This window comes from Amborella trichopoda, chromosome 5 (genome assembly GCF_054954075.1).
Source record: "Amborella trichopoda isolate Santa Cruz 75 chromosome 5, AtrichopodaSantaCruz75HAP2 v2.0, whole genome shotgun sequence".
Classification (NCBI taxonomy): domain Eukaryota; kingdom Viridiplantae; phylum Streptophyta; class Magnoliopsida; order Amborellales; family Amborellaceae; genus Amborella; species Amborella trichopoda.
In genome coordinates, this window is record NC_142340.1 from 33,576,612 (window position 1) to 33,591,651 (window position 15,040).

Below are 15,040 nucleotides of genomic sequence, written 5' to 3' on the forward strand. Positions count from 1 at the left end.
TGGTCTTATTGTCGTTAGAGGCTGGCGACTAGAGCATCATTTCAGCTTTGTCAAGGGCAGTTTGCGACACTGCTGAGTATAAAAGAAGAATTAAAACCCCTTTTACTGTTTTACTGAGGGGGTAAAATAGTGGAAGTGTTTTTATAAAGAGAGAGAGAGAGCTAGAGCTTTTAGGAAGGGATTTTTGGCGAGAGCTTCCTGGTTAAAGCTTGCAAAGGTAGGCGGTTAGGAGCTTTTCTAACGAGTTTCAGGGGTCGCAAGTCCTTGCAAGGTGATTGCAAACATCGTCAAAGAGTGTCAAGGTTTTTTGAGCAAGGAAGAGGGTTTCTCGGGGCCTTAGCAAGACTTTGCAATGATGCATCTGCCGGGGCTTGAGTGTTTCTCCTGCCGTTCTGTGGTTGATGGGAGGTTGTAGAGAGTTCAGAGGGCTTTGTCGGTCCTCTGGCTATTGGAGGAGAAGAAGGAGTAACAGCATTGGGCTCACCGGGAACTCAGTGGGACTCCGGTGAGCTTGTAGCGAATTGCTGATGTGCAAAAGCAAGGAGTGGGGCAACCTACAGGGTCTCAGGGAAGCGTATTGAGGATTCCAATGGTTTTCCACCAGCTCTGGTAGAGATTATAAGGCGGGAAAGGGCTTTTCGATGAACAGGAACGAGTTGCCAATGAAGAGTGGGAACTCGAAGGGTTACGGGGTCCTAATGGTCAAGAGACAAAGGGTCATGAGACGGTGGCTGGTCGCTGCAGGTAGGTAGCTGGGGAAACCGAAGAAGCACAAGGGTTAATGCCCCCTGGGAATTGGGGATGGTGGGAACCAAGGAACAACAAAGGCATGTGCGTCATTAAGTCGCATGCAGTGCCGACTTCACACGTCCCTAGGCCACGCTTGGTGATAACCACTTTCGGGAGCATGCTGCTCGCGACGATGGTATCGCATGGCGTTAGCCTACCCATGGTGATGGCAGGATGTGGCATTGTGTTGCGCACGGCGTTGGCTACGCGTGGTGCCGAGTTGCGCGCGACGATGACTATGGACGACGATGTCTCATGGGGGTCAAGAGCGATGGCAAACTAGAAAGCCTTGTCATTGAGGTCTGTTGGAAGCCAAGTCCCCCAGCACAACCGTGAAGTCTATGTTGTTCCAGCATGGGTCGACTCCATGGAAGCTAGCCATGTCTCGTCAGATGAAATGAAGCTGACTCGGAAAAGAAAATGGTTGGGGCTCATTCGTTTGGCCTGTAACCATCCTATTTGGTGGCACCAGAGCTAACTTCTCCTAGTGGTTTTGCTTCTTCTTCATAAGGAGAGAATTTCTTTGGTTGGTTTGCTTCTTCTTCATGAGGAAGACATTTCTTTTTGGCCTGTAACTGTCCTCTTCTCCTCGAATGTAAGGGCTTTGTAACTTCCCTAGTAACGGGCTTTTGATTGTAACTTGTAACTCTTTCTAATGCAATGAAAGAAATGAACTTCTTTTGAACTGGCTTAATGTTCTTCTTTTCCATTTCCTCCTTTTCTTACTGCACTCGCCGCATTTTAAGGATTCATTAAGGATATTACTTATTTAGGTATGGTCCATTGATAGGGGGCATTGCCTCTCCTCCATCCAAGTTTGCCAATACATAGGCCCCACTTGGTGTGACCTTTTTTACTATGAACAAATCTTCCCACTTAGGTTCGAATTTTCCTTTGCGAACCCCATGCATGACAATCGGTCTCTTGGCTACTAAGACTAGGTCCCAGCGAGTGAGCGAACCTTGACAGACTTGTCAAAGGCTCTTTCCATCCTTCCTTGATTAAGCTCGAGGTTCTGCTGAGCCTCTAGTCTCTTTTTGTCAAGGGCATCCAACTCCTGGTAATGGAGCTTAACCCTCTAATCCTCGATTAGTCCTTGGTCTATAGCGACACGGAGTGAGGGTATTTGAACGTCGATGGGTAGGACTGCCTCACCTCCATTAACCAGGGAAAAAGGGTTAGTGTTTGTAGCATTACGAGTGGTGGCACGATAGGCCCACAGAGCCTCAGGTAGCTTCTCATGTCAATTCTTCTTCGACTTTGAGACTAACTTCCGGAGCACCCCGCACAGAGTTTTGTTAATGCTAGCTAAACCGTTGGCTCCAGGGTAGTACATAGTCGAGTAATTCCACACAAAACTGGGTTGGCAAGACGATCAACATTATGGCTCTTGAACTGAGGGCCATTATCAGATATTATTCGGTCTGGAACCTCGAATCGGTATATGATGTGGTGACGCACGAAGTTAGCCACAATGGTCCTTGGGACCTGTTTGAGAGGGACTGCCTCAGCCCACTTAGAGAAGTAATCTGTCGCTACTAGAATGAAGGCATGACCCAAGGCAGAAGGAGGGTCAATGAGCCCTACAATATCCATACCCCACTGGAAAGGGCCACGATGTCACTGTAGGGTGAAGAGGCTCCGAGGGCTATTGAATGAGGCTTGAGTGAACACCTGGCTTCTCTTAGCATAGGTTTGGGCATTAGCCACCATTGAATGCTAATAATAGCCGAGTCTGAGTATGCGTTCATAGAGCTTAGGGCGACTGATGTAGCCCATAGATACCCAAGTGCACTTCCTCGAGTACTTTGCTTGCTTCCTGTGCATCCACGCATTTGAGGAGAATTATGTCAAACGACCGACAAAAGAGAACGTCCCCTTCGAGAAGGGTGTACTTGGAAGACATTCGTCGTATGCCATTGCGTTCCACCTGATCCTGAGGTAGCCTTCCATGCTTTATGAAGTCCATGATTGGCTCCCTCTAGTATTCGACTTGTTCAACCTGTGCACACATTGAGTCGAAAAATTTGGGCCCTTGCTTCTTGTTCTTGGATTCTTTACCTTGGGGCATCTCTTGCTCTGCCTAAATGACATCTTTGGCCAAGAGGAGTGCCCCAAATGGGTAAGGCGGGCATTCAGGGAAGACGTCCCTCTCATCATCTACATCAACTTCGGTTCTCAAATCGACATGTCTCCATTAGGTTATCCAGACTAGGGTGAGCCCTAATAAAGATAATTGAATGGTGGCGTCGAGCTTTGAGAGCACATCATCCTACGAGTTTAGCCTTCTAGGGATGTGACTCAGGGAGAAATCATCCAACTGGGCCATATAATATTTGGTTGTGTCATGATAAGGCTTGAGGGTATCTTTCCTTACATCATAAATCCCCTTTAGCTGCCAGATGACTAGCTCAGAGTCGCCGAAGATGTTTAGGTGCTCTAACTCTAGCTCTTGGGCGATTTCTAGTCCGATTATGAGGGCTTGATACTTGGCCTCGTTATGAGAAAATGACTCTGCAATTGAGAAGGATAGAGGGATAATTTCGCCATCAGGAGTTAAGAACACAACTCTAGTGCCCCCTCTATCAGACTGGAATGCTCTGTCAAAGTACATTTCCCATGGCTGAGTCAGCTCCATAAAGATAACTTCTTCATTTGGGAGGTCGCTCGACATGTGAGATTCTGAAGGGACTGGGTGAGCTGCGAGGAAATCTACAAGGGCTTAACCTTTAACTGCCTTCTGTGATACATACGTGATGTCGAACTCCATCAGCAATAATACTCACTTGGCCAAACGGTTTGACAAGCATGGCCAGGTCATAAGAAACTTGACCGAGTCAGCCTTGGAGATTAACTTAACCTCGTGACTGAGCAAGTAATGACGGAGCATTTGTACTGCAAAGATCAAGGCTAAGCACATCTTTTCGATGGGAGGGTAATTCTTCTCGGCTCCTTGCATTCTGCGGCTGAGATAATAGAGCACTATCTCTTTCCCTCCATCATTGTTCTGCACTAGGAGTGCGTCGAGTGACTCGTCAAGGGCGGTCACATCAAGGATAAGAATCCTTCCTAACACTAGAGTGGAGAGATCGATGGGTTGAACAAGTACTGCTTGATGTCATCGAGCGCAGCTTGGCACGCTTCATCCCATATGAAAGGAGTGTCCTTCTTCAGGAGGTGTAAAAAGGGTCTACATCACCCTGAAAGGTTTGAGATGAAGCACCGAACATAGGCGAGCTGTCCTTGGAGAGACCGCAGTTCATGGAGGGAAGTAGCATGTCCTAAATTGCCTTGATTTTGACTGTCTCGATCTTCAGTCCACGGTACCTCACAATGAACCCTAAGAACTTTCTTGAGTGCATGTCAGAGGGTTCATCTTGAGTTGGTGATGTCGCGGCCATTCAAAGACGTTTTTAAGGTCTTGTATTTGAGTATCATTTGTTCAGACTTCAGTACCAAGTCATCCACATAGCACTCAACCTCCTTGTAGATCATGTCCATGAAGATGGTCATCATGGCTCGCTGGTATGTGGCACCGGCATTCTTTAACCCGAAAGGCATCATAGTGTAGCAAAAGACGCCTTTTGGGGTCAAGAACACAATGGCCTCCTCATCTTCTTGTGCCATCCTGATTTAATTGTAACCAGAATATCCATCCATAAAGGAAAATATCTAGCAATGAGCCGTGGAGTCGACAAGCATCTCGGTGAACGGCAGAGGGAAGTCATCCTTGGGGCAGGTGGTGTTCAAATCGTGAAAGTCAATGCAGACCCTGATTTAACCATTTTTCTTCTTGACTGGGACAACATTTGCCAGCCAACTTGGGTATTTGACTTAACGTATGAATCCAGCCTGCCCGAGTTTATTCACTTCAACGTCGATTGGCATCTTGAGGTCGGGTCTAAACCTCCTTGATTTCTGCTTCATGGGTTTGATGGTGGGATCAATACCGAGGTGATGGACGGTAATTCAGGGGTCTAGACCAAGCATCTCATGATATGCCAAGAGAAGACATCCTGATTTGCTCGAAGGAGGCAAATATAACTTTCTTTCTCCTCTGGGGATATTTTTGCTGAGATGAAAGTTAGCCTCAAGTTGGCCTCATCCCACAGGTTGATCTCTTCAAGCTCGTCAGCGGTGGCCTGACCGCCTTCTTCCCACTCTTTTGGAGCTTCTAGAACTTCCTCGTCATGGGACTCAAGGATTTTCATTGACCTCGACTGTAGAAACCTATGATCCAGACATCTCGGCTTCTAGGAGGGGCCAAGTGTGGGAGAGGGCCGGACTCTGGTTAATATAGGCGACAGAAGGGTCAGCTTCGATCGAAGAGTCCATGATCTTGTGGATGGGATCACCTGGTGCTTGCCCCGAGCTAGGTGCATCGTGTTCTTGAATCATGTGGCAGGCCTCGTGGGAGCGAGAACCTGAGAATGACTCGGTTTTGGCTTGAGAGGACAGGGCGTTGGAGGCTGTAAAAAACCCAGCTGCTTGGGCCAGCATCTCTTTGAGGCACTCTTGGTCTGGCTGGGTGAGACTGGTGCCTCTGAACTCTCTGTTTAGAGTGTCGAAGTCTGGGCACCGTCAAGCTGCACCTGCAGAAAAGTTAGAACGTTTCGCGCAGCTTTTTACGTTGTCGCCGGAATTGGACGTTTGCAGGAGGTATTTTATGTCTTGCCCCAGCTTTGACCATTGTGGGGTGCTTTTAGTGTCGTCATCCATATTGGAGGAATCTCGAGCTATTGGTGGCTCGAGGATGTCCGCTTGATTGGACCAAAGGACGAGAAGAGCTACGCCTGAGATGAAGTCTTGCAAGGTCCGAAGTGGGGGGAGAGACTTGAAAAGTTCCTCCTTGACTGGCTACGGAAGACGATTCCTTCGATGGGCTGATCTAGGCACTCACCGTCTCCTAATGAATCCCCGAGGGGGTGTTTGGACTGCCCTCTCTGGCTGGTGAGTAGTCTTAGCTTGATGGACTGCTTCTCGCTTCAGGGATTTTAGTCTACTTCGCCCATGGAAGACTTCCCAGGGCTGAGAGGTCGAGGGTTCCAAAGGGTCCATTGCATGCTCGTTAAGGGCTTGAAGTGTGGCCTCCTCTTGAACAGGAGTGGTGGCTTGAAAGTGTTCTGGGAGGACGGCACAAACGATATGGCCTTGCTGGAGTTTCTCCACGACTATAGCTTCGAATCCCGAGCACTCTTTTAGCTCGTGACCCTACACTTGGTGATAAGGGCACCAGAGTTTTTTCGTGTCCTAGGCAAGATGATTAGGTTGCCTGGTGGGTTTGGGAGTGATGAGGCCCTGTTGGAGCATCGCCTTGAAGAGAGCCTACAGAGGGTCTGGTCCCAAGTTTCCCTAGGCTGGTGCCAAAAGGTCTTCTTGCACAGGCGAAAGAGGGACTTGAGGGCATCCTCCTGAGTTGCCTTGAACTTCCTGACACTGCGGAATCTTCTCTGCTAGAAGCTTATGGAAGCCGGTGCACTCGCTGATGTCATGCCCTCCTTGTATTTAGTGATATGTGCATCAGAGGTTCTTAGTTTCTAGAGGTCATGAACTTGGGCTGCCTTGTCGGCTTAGGAGTGATGAATCCTTTTTCGAGAATTATGGAGAAAAATGCATGGAGAATTACGGGTTCCACGTCACCCTCTTGGGTCGTGACTATGTGAGACGCCTCAGTTGCCCCAAACGCTTTCTTCAACTCTTCGAGCTTTATTTGACCCTTTTTTATAAGGTCTTTGGTAGTGCCGTTGAGCTTATAGCAGTCGTAAGTGGGGTGGCTTACTCTCCTATGATAGGCACCATACTTCTCAATTGTCTCTTGCCCATCCGACTCTTCAGTATTGGCCTCTGGCAACTGGATCATGTTTTGTTCTAGCATCAGTCGAAGTAGTGCAAGAGTCCACTCCTCGTCGAAGGGTTAAACTTTATTCTGGTGCTTGATCCAAAAGTCATTTCGCTTAGAAGTTTTACAAGGCGAGACCTAATTGTAGGAGTGCTACTTGCCCCTGGCCAGAGACATCTGTGCCTTGGAAAGGTCTAGGGTTTGAGGAGCCGCGCTCTTAGTGTCAGCCACGGTGATGGTCGCGCTGATCACTGTTTTTTGGTTGCCCTGACCTTTGGAGAGGGAGTTTGAACCAGAGGGCTGCCATGGTGCTCAAACAACCCCTCAATACGAACTGCTTTAGAGATGTGCACTGAATGAAGGGTGGATTGGATGCCTTGACATGAAAGGCGATCTCAGGAAGCATGTTCCATATGCAGGTCTAGACTGCTTCCTTCTCAGTCATGAGAGTGGCGTGGAAGGTTACCAACTCTCTCTATCGGTTGATGAACTTGTCATCCGGCTCACCAAGGTCTTCCATCAAGGTGAGGAGTTCGATGGTCTCCACTCTCCTCTGAACTTTGTAGAAGTGTTGGTAAAACAACTGCTCCGTCTCTTGCCATGTATGTACCGAGTTGGGAGGCAGCCGAGCATACCACTGGAAGGCTGGCCCTTCAAGAGTCTCGACGAACTGGTGGAGGAGGAGTCTGTCAGTTGCCGTCTCTTGACAAGCCACCGGGAAGTGAGCAGCAAGCTGGTGTGGAGACGTAGTACCGTTGAACAATGGGAGCTTCCCCTTTTTATTGTTTGGAGGGAAGGGTACTTGGTCAATGTACGAAGAGTATGGCTTCTGGTAGAGCGGTGTCTCTTGCATGTCTGGAACCTTCTTGTTGAGGCTATGGGCCACCATAGCATCTGTGTCAGTTTGAGAGACCCCAAGGGATGTAGAACTGTCTTGGGAGACCGGTGGGGGAGTTTGCCTAAGAACTGTGTCCTCACCAATCGAGGAATCGGTCTCATGGTGAGAGGAAGTGGGCTTGGAGGCTTCTAGGCGTTCGATTGCATCATTACCTCGAACCTGGTTATTCTGTCTTCTTGGGCTTCGTCCAGGTCATTGATCACCATGACGCTTACCGTCTCCTCTGGGAGGTCAGAGCCAAGAGGAGAAGCGGACTTCCGAGGTCCGTGAGTCATGGGTTGCAAGTCAGTCTGCAGGGGCTCAGAGCCTTGTTTGTCGATCTTGTGAGGACCAGTTCTCGACAATCTTGGGACTGTGGTTTTTGGGTAGTGACGACCCAACAATACTCTTGGACTCACTCAGGTTCTAGAGTTTGGAGAGTAAAAAAGGGGTTATGAGGCAGGAAGTCATCAAGGGTGGTGACCTCGACTACCTTGGAGACTCCTTTGGTCAGGATCTGAAGACCTCTCTTCTGCTTAACCTTGAGACGGTTGTGGACCTCATTCTAGAACCGAGCCTGAGACCTGGTCTGCCTTGCCTTCTTTGAACATGGAAGGGTCGTGCCTATGAGTTGGAGCAAGGAGTGAGGACCAAGGATAGAAGGCAGCCTGGGTTTCTTCCTTGGAGGCTGGATTCCTCTGTCTGACATCGGGCTGCTGCCTCGAGTTCCTTTGTGGGGCGCATGTTCACGGCTGACCTGAGGCTGACTCAAGATGGAACTCTTAGAGAAGACCTTTGAGTACCATGGCTCGAGGTGTTTAGCTGGTGTCGAGCGAGCAACAGAGGAAGTAGCTGGTTCATGACTCTGTTTGAGTCTAGACCGAGGAGGAACCTGCGAAAGCAGCGCATGTGCTCCTTTAGTGTTAGTCGTCTGGGTGACAGAGGTCAACCCGGGCTCGGTCAATTGGTTTGACCTTGGGAGGTCGAGACCATGATCTTGTGTTTGTGAGGGATGAGGCTGAAGCTCATCTCTCATAAAGTGGGGACATGTATGCTGAGAGGGTGGACGAAGCAGTCGACCCTCATGTGGTGTGGGATAGATCGAGCTGTGGAAAGCAAACGCATGACGCACACAGGGTTTGGCCCAAGAAGGCCTAGCCCTTGATGCTAGCTCAAGGTATTGTGGGGGTTGCCCCGAGGTGTGGCTCGAGTGGATGGACCATGAGCCCTTGGGTGTGTGCAAGAGGTGGAGGCTGCAGGGTCTCCGCCTTGATGTGTCGAGCCTCTAAGTCTAGAGGTTCGGAGAGGTGAAAGAGTATAGGGGGTTGCCTTGCGGCGAACCTCAGGAGCAATGACAACTTGCTTGCCTCCCACGATAGCGGTTATGGCAGCCTTCCGGCATGCCCCAACAATATGACTGGCAAGAGACTTGCCAGTAGCAGGGTGTGTGTTATGTGCGGTGGCAGACGTGCCACCGATGCAAGGGACTTTGGTGGAGGATCCACCAGGGCGAGAAAGTAGGGAGTCAAGGACTTTTGAGTCCCCTCTCACGTTAACCCAAGCAATAATCTGAGAGTTGGGCCATGAGTCCTGACTCAGAAGGAGAGTAGGGAAGGAAGCTTGAGCAGTTCGCTTCCCTGGGACAGTCACGAGTGCGGGGATAAGGAAGTCCCCGACTTGAATGAATGGGTTGAACAACCCAAGTGCCATAGAAATTAATACAAAAAGTCAAAGAGGATACTGGTCAAACAAGAGCGAACCGATTAAGGGTAGTAAGGCCCCAGTGGAGTCGTCAAGCTGGTTAGGTGCCTCGATCTTGCCTTCTAAATCTAGATGATCTGGCAGCACGTATCTCAGGTTTTTAGCGAACCTTGGATATTGAGATCCCTCTCTCAGAGCCTTGCTCAGAAGCAAGGGCAAATATACCAACCGATGAGAGAGTAATTTAAGGTGGGTTCGGGACTTACTTAGGCTGGCTCGCGTGGGCACCCTCTTAGATCACGAAGAAAGCCCCCCAACTGGTTTAGCTGGTTTGGAATCGCCTCCCATGGCCTGCAATCCTCTTATTTTCTACACAACACTTCCATGGTTGATTGGTGAGACAAGTGGTTCAAAGAAACCCACCCTTGTCTTAGGGAATCGCATGCTCATATGAGGGAGTGCTAAAACGGAAGGCCTCCAATAAAGAGAGAAAGGAGAAGAAAACTTGACAAAGGGGTGAGGATAGCATGACGGCCGGAAAACTACCGACTCAGAGTGGTAGAAAGATAGACAAGGTTCTCAAGACCATGACGGCATCAATACTACTCTAAACTAAGACCGATATGGTGGCGCTAGGCTAAGTCTACCCTCAATCAAGTAAGGGGAGAAAAGAATGAGGAGACAGAAAGCGAGCGAAAAGGAAGACAGTGGGACGATGGACGAAATAAGGTCCCGACGGTACTAGGCGATGCCATCCATGACTGTGGAGTAGCAGTGTCACAGCCTTGGAATGGCATTAGACATTCCTTCTCATGGCTAGAGGGTGAGTAGAGGGCTATGGACGGCGCAAGACATCATCGTTGGAAACATAAGAAAGTAACACACCCCTGCATGGGCTGCGATAGCCTCTCATAGAGCACGCGACGATAGCCATTTACGAAGCACGTGGCGATAGTTCTCATGAGGAGCGAGGCGCATGGCGATAGGCTTGGGACTCCAGGGGGATGGCGATGAGCGCCGAACGTGCAGAGGAAGCTCGCGGATGGTGATGGGTACCGAGTCCGCTAGGGAAGCTCGCAAACTGCGATAGGTGTTGCCCAAGCCTCTAGTGCGCAGCAATAGGTATCATCGTCTGCGATAAGGGCACAACAGGGGAAGACCCCTACGGGCGGCAATGAGTTTCGCTGTTTGGGCGCTTCATTGAGACGTCAAAACTATGTCTGTCGACAGTGATGAGCAGCGCTGTCTGTAGGCCTCACAGGGAGAGAGAGAGAGACAGATGAATAGAAAGGGAAGAAGACTCGTGCAAGGGAAGAAGACTCGCGCATTGCATTGACATCACCATGCTCAATCTGTGAGACCACGGGAGGGGCATGCACGACACTACCGCTACCACACATGCCCTCTGCGAGGAGCTTAGACAGGGAAGAGGAAGAAGAAAGAGAGGAAGAGAAATAAGAAGAAGAAGAAGAAAGAGAAGAAAAAAAAAAGAATGAGAGAGAAGATCTACCTCAGGCTTAGGGGTACCGATCAAAAGTTTCTCTCACCTTGCTCTCTCTCTCCAAACGTAACCCAACAATGGTAAGAAAGAAAAATTGTATTAAAACTCTCTCTTTTGTGAGGGATTGAGTCCTTTTTGTGCCTACAATGATGGTATATATATATAGAATTTGCCCCAAACATGGGTGGATGATCAAAAGTCGCCCTAATTGCTGGAAATTAAGATCAAATTGAATTAAAAAAATTAGAAAATAGGGGCACAAAATGATAGATTTGCCCATTCCTAACAATTTATTGAATTCCATAACAATTTCTGTGTTACCCTAGAACTTGCGTGATCTTGTATGGATGATCTGGGGTTGTTTTGATGCCCGGTTGATAGAAATATGATTGTTTTCTTGTAGGGCTCGGCATGGTAATCAATTTGATACCAACTTCAAGCCATGGATTGTGTTTTTAGTGCACGATATTATGACTTAAAATTTGAATGAATCTTGAAACTTAGGATCGATTGTGTGCTCGTTCCTTGATGTTTTTCTGTGATAAGTATGTCGTTACGATCACAGGGCCACAAACGCAGATCGATTCCATGCCCGAACGAAGATTTTGCAACTTTGAAATTTTGGCCCGAATCTAAAATTTCGGATACAGGATTTGCAGTGGCTTCGTCAGCTTCGTGTGCGGAATCCAACCGTTCATCATGTACGGGGTTCAAGTCAAAGATGACCCCAGACCTTACGCATGCGATGGAATTAGTCTCGCGTCGATTGGGCTCCGAACGGCGTGATTTTGCCGTTCGAACGAGGCACGACGCTGCCGAATTTTCTGCACTTTCTTCACAAATTAACAACTTCTCTCTAGCTTTTCTTCGCGCTCGGGTATCGTCACGGGGCGTGCCACATATCGAATCGTTCGTCTTGGTGCGACGAACATGCTCACCAAATTTGAGTACAATCTGACTTGAGACGGGTGAGATATGAGTGTCGAAAGTCACTGCTCATGACCGTCCCTTCAATAGTGTAGAGTTACAGGGTGGCCGCATGGGAATAGCGTGCGGCTCCTCCTGTTTCCCTCTTTTGCCTATAACTTCTTCCTGGATTGTCTGTTTGAATTGAAATTTTACCGTTAGAGCTTTCAATCGTGCCGAATCCAATGGTGGTGGTCTCACAGCAAATTGAAGCATCAAAAATGTAGCTCTAGTTATAAGGTCCATTTTAGGGTGCTAGAGGCCAATTTTGCCATATCAGTTTTCTAGTATGCACTGCTTTAGACATGTCGGAAAGCAACGAAACTTGGCAGGAGAGTTTAGAGAGACCTTATGAAGATCTTGGCTACTTTTGGGGCTATTCTGAGACTATCAAAAATTTCACTGTTTGCTAGGCTTTTATTGAGCGGGGGCCCAATGATGATGAAAAATATCTTCCAACAGGCACCCCATTACATTATATCATACTTCGAGCCATACATAGAATTGTTCAATTTTTTCCTTCGGTCACCATTTTGTTGAGGTGAGTGGCACAAAGTAAATTGATGAAGAATTCCCTTTTTAAAAAAAAAAAAGGAATTCACTACAAGATTTTGTGTATGAAATATCTAATTTAATTTTACATTAAAAGTCTTTAAGGTCTTAAAAATATGAGAAACATCATATTTTTCTTTTAGAAAATAAAACAAGAACCTTAGGCTGAAATCATCAATGAAAGAAAAAAAGCACTGTGTTTTATACTGGGATGGATTGGCAAGCACTGATTTGTTTTAGTAGCCCTTTGTGAAATTCCATTCAGAAATCTTACGGAACTATGCATTTCGAGAATCCATCCGTCCCAAATTTGATCTACGTGGTCTGGTAATATTTTTTTATTTTGTAACAATTGTGAAAATTGTAGAAACCTGTATTTATTTTTTGTTACAATATTTTCCTTCCTTTATGTGTATGCCATATTAGGAAGGTTGTTCATTACATATGTTGCTTTTTTTAGTAGTATACAGTTTTGTAATCCTATAAATTGGGACTCTTGTTCACGTTTTCATTAAGCTCTAAAATATATCTTCCATGCGCGCTTAAGGCCCAAATATATAGAAATACAATTTCTCACATGGTATTAGAGCCAGGCCATAGAAACGTCTTGGATTCTTTATGCTTCAAGCCCAACTATTACTAACCTGAGTCAGTCATCGCCTGAGGCGGATCGATCTTTTTTTTTTAAGATCACAATTCTGTCTTAATGATCCTGCACTATTTTTGAAGACCACAGACTTGTTTGACGGTCTTGCTGCTACTCTTCTTCTACTCGACAGGCCTCGTTAGCTTCCTTCTTCCTTGATCGAGCATCCTGTGGCCGTGGATATCGATCTCGACATTGTCTTTGTTTCGTCAGATCTCTACAAAAATAGTTTCCAAGGAGAAACTTCTATAGTTTCTCATATATGAGTCTTCTTAGAACAGACTGAAACAAAAAAAAAAAAAATCAGTTCCTATATTCCTTCATACCTTTTTCTCTCTCTAACTTTTAGTTTTGAGTTGTTCCTTTTTACATCTTTGCTGGTCGATAAAAATCTGTTTTATCTGATCTCTCTATTATTCCTAGTTCTTCCCATCCAAGTTTCTTTTATAAAAGTCACCCCATCGTTGAGTTCTTTTTTATGTTATCGTTTTATCTTTTTGATATCAAATTTTAAGAACTTAGAATAAGCACTTGGAGTTAAGCCTTGTTGCCTTGTTTTTCCCATAGTCTCTCTTCTAAAGCCTAGTCTTTTCTCTTTTTGTTTAGCAGGAGAGCTTCATCCTTGTAATGAGAGCATATTCTTTCTCGTTGTTCAACCTTGTGTCTTCTCCCCATCATCTTCTGTCTGCTTATCGGACACATCAGACACACACCAAGAAAATAAATAAAAGATTTGGTCCAATACTGCTCTTTTTTCTCACTCGATCTAGGTTATTTTTCCACAAAAATCAGATTTGAGTTTTTTATCTTAGATCCAGACTTGTTAGTTTCAAAGAAGTAAGATTTGTGAACGAAGGGGCCAGACAACCTGGAGGAGATCCATTGGTCCTTTGCTCTGTTGATTTTACGGGGCCAGCTAATGCTACAATTGCCTTGAATGCTTTACAAGGTTACAAATTTGTTGACCAGGATCGAGACTCCCCCTTGTGGGTCTCTGCTTGGAGTTGATATTAGCTTGAGCCACTCTCTCTCTTATGCCGATTTTTATTTTTCTCTCTCAGTGCCCCTTCTCCTTTTGTAGCATTGGCAAAGTCGTTTCCTTGTTCTTTCATTTGCAAAAATAGACTTTTGTGACCTGCCCCTGAAAATAGCGCTCTATCGAGACGTGTTTCGACTCTCTGATCTGGTTTGGATCTTACTGTTCACAACTTCGAATCTAAGGTCCAACTGTGCTTGTTGACATGTTATTGATTTATGCTGGCTCTTCCAAGTGCCTCATGTTTGATGATTGAATTTCTTGATTCTGGTTGATGATCAAGTTTTTCGTTACTCGATCATGTTTAATGATAAAGTTTTCTGTTTTTTCTTTGTTTCTAAGGCATGCCTTCAGTTGTCCAAACTCAAGTTGTTCTCTCTTAACTCATCTTGAGTTTGAGTGGGAGTGTGAAAATTATACAAAATATGTACTTATTTTTTGGTAAAATATTTTCCTTCATTTTATGTAGACCCCATATTAGGAAGGTGGTTCATTGTATATGTTACTTTCTTTAGTAGCACACAGCTTTGTAACCCTTTCACATCTTCGATAAGCTCTGAAATATATTTTCTATGAGGGCTTAAGGCCCAAATATACAGAAATACAATTTCTCACAATAATCTCCGACCATTAAGTTTGTGTCCAAATCTTAAATGTTATAGCGATGGATTTTCTTTCGAGGAATCACTAAGGCATTTTCATAACCTCGTTTTTAATTTGAGATAAAATATTCTACTATTTGGAATGCTTACTAGTGCAACGAAATTCTGATTTTGGTTTTTGATGGTGAGGACTAAATCCTTGAAGTGAATACCAAAACTCTTTTCTTAGAGTTGTTTCAAATATAAAATATTGTGTTTCATAATTGTTACAAAATAGACATTAGAAATGAATTCATGCTTTTTATTTTACATGTGTATTAGAATTTTTACTGGAATCTTGGAAGAGTTGCTCAAAGTTAGCAAGCTGCTTTTGAGGTACTTCGCATGTGACTACTACATGCACCACTTTAGACAAACTACACAGTATATTCCTCTTTTTCACCTCCTCTGCAGCCCAACAAAGGATTGGAGCTACTTCTTTTTCCGAATTTTGTTCATAATTTACTTGTTCTGCATTTGAGTTCCTACATT